Source organism: Octopus bimaculoides, chromosome 5, assembly GCF_001194135.2.
Source record: "Octopus bimaculoides isolate UCB-OBI-ISO-001 chromosome 5, ASM119413v2, whole genome shotgun sequence".
NCBI lineage: Eukaryota > Metazoa > Mollusca > Cephalopoda > Octopoda > Octopodidae > Octopus > Octopus bimaculoides.
The window spans coordinates 6,251,541-6,254,311 of NC_068985.1; positions in this window are offsets into that span (position 1 = coordinate 6,251,541).

Genomic DNA, 2,771 nt, shown 5'->3' on the forward strand with positions numbered 1-2,771 from the left:
ATATATATATATATATATATATATATATATATATATACATATATATGTAGATATACATATATATACTACGAATAATATGGGTGGCCTATTAGCAATTAATAACCTAAATGCAAATTTATAGACGTCAGTAAAGTGACAGAGAGCACTAAGTAGTCCCAGCATTGCTAGAAATAACAGTCAACACAACTTAATAGCCACAGAAGCAATATTTTTTGCCGGACATATATTCGTGTATATCTATTAGTTCAAATATATGTGACATTATTCTTTTCTCTGTTCGAATAAATTATTTGAATGTAATGTGATAAACGTCCCAGCGTTAAGCTTTATATTACTAACGGACAGGAATATTTTCAGTTAGGAAACTTATAGTATTTCAAAACATTTATTTTTCTATTTAGAAGCAGGATAATTGTTGTCAAAATGGCTTTTGTGACTGTTACTCACATGACAGTTATACCACTTTTGACCCGTTCATTTGCAAAAGGCTCCACTTCGAACCAATTTAAAATTCACACTTTTCTTTGCTGATTGTCAAAAATTCTTGCCATACACTGGTTTGGTATTTATTAAGTTTAATATTCATAATTATTTACTTATATTTCTCTGCCTTCCTTACTCTCTCTGTCTCTCTGTCTCTCTCTCTTTCTGCTTACACGCACATATACATGTGTGTCTGGTAGATGTGTGCGTGTGAAATTAAACTTACGCACAGAGAAACATTCCAAATATTCGCCGAGTGTGTAGGTATAATCGCATTACCATATTTGTACATATTTGAGCGTGACTATATATTTAATATCTGCATTCAATTTGCGAATGTGATAGTGCCATATTATGTGGCAAGAAAATTAATTCCTCCGCTTTGGCACTAGTTTAATAAAAGCAAATAGAAGTATTTTAAAATGAAATGTCTGCCAAGAAATTTGACAGCATTCACTATTTCCTCAGAAGCAGACAACTACTTTTAAACGTTAAATCGTCGAAGATAATGACTTAAATAAAGAATTATAAAGCAAGCTTACATTTCGACTACATCGCTTTCACGAACCTTTTAGTCTAGATGCCATAATACTTATATTACAAACTCTAGTGTGTTAACAGAAGATATTCCAAATTCGAACTAAACGCGCTGGAAACTACTTCGATTCGATGTATTTGGCATTTGCTGAATGTTGTCATATCCTAGAAGCATTAATATAATGATCTCTATAATGTTAGGACATCTAATAATTAATAGCCAGAATATTTGAAACATACTACACAATTATAAGAACAGTATGTACGAATAATTAGCATTTCTACAAATATAAGACATACGATAATGTGTGGACCGAATTAAACATTTCTTTGAACAGGAAACTGAATTGTTTCTCTTTGATAATTAATTCAGTCAATAATACGTTTAAATTCCTTTTATGGGCAACAATGTCGCTTTTACGGAATTGCAATGGTAAATTCGTTTTAAATAGCATGATCAATGGCTTGGCCAAATTGAATACAATGCTGAATATGCTAAGTGGTAGCATGAGATAAAGACAGCATATTTTATAAAACATATGGTAATTAATTTTAGTTTCATTAGAACTGTGTATTCCATATACATTTCACTAAATACACGAGAATATCTGTCTATCTACATACCTTTTTCGTTCTCTCTCTCACTCCATCCCTCCCCCCTCTCTCTCTCTCTCTCTCACTTTCCCTGTATATATATATAGATATATGCAGCTAAATACACGGTGAGATCAAATTATACATGGTTTTCTGTTTCGCAGATATACCTCTGGGTAATCAAAGGCGTTTTCAGTAATAAAGCAATAGCTCTTAAGTTGAAACTAAATATCCAAATAGTTTTGTATAAGTGCTCAGGCTGGTTATTCAATAAAAGTTCGACTTTAACTTCTACTAAAACGAAAACGGTTATCTTTAACTCGGATTCTCATAATTAGCTCGCTATTCCAAGCAGCTTCTAGCTGTTCGCTCCACCAAAATTGAACGATATAATTGTTAAAGGCGTAACATTTTAAGGATCTGTTGGATAACTGACGAGGTGTGTGAATATTCCGTTTGCTTCGTTGTTGTGCTCGTGTTTAAATTTTGGAGCATTTGTTTCAATGTAACGCTACGTAGCATTCTCCTTATTGCCTATTCAGCAGAATACTCCTTTGTGGGACATCTTTTTCTCTCTATTTTTCCCTCTCTTGTTTTTTCCTCTCTCTCTCTCTCTGTCTCTCTCCTACTCTCACTAACTTTCCTCTCTGTATCTCTGCCCTCCACCACTTTCTCATTCTCATCTCCCTGTTCCATTTCCTTTTTCGCCTGACCGCTGACTCATTCAGCTCCGCTTTTCTCGTATCATTCTCTACTTTCAACATGTATTCTTTCCCACCTATTGTTTACTTTTCTATCTGTTCACCTTTTCGTTTCCAGTCCTAGAGGGCATTTTCCTTTCCTTTGCATTACTCAAATATTCGTCTCATCATAGAGCCACGCGGCGTTGTTTGTAAATTTTACATATATTTTATATCGTTTGTGTCGTGTTTGTTTTTGTCACTGTCCTCATTTTTGCCAGCAGGCTTCGCTTTTGACGCCACTAAAAGTGAGTCATATATCGTTAAAGGCGTGAAACTCTAATTATCTTTTGGTTGATAAATGATAAGGAAAGAGCAATGTCCCCTCTCGAGGGTAAATTTTCCGTTTGTTCCTCTGTAAATTTTGCAACTAATACATCTGTGTGTATATATATATATATATATATATATATATAT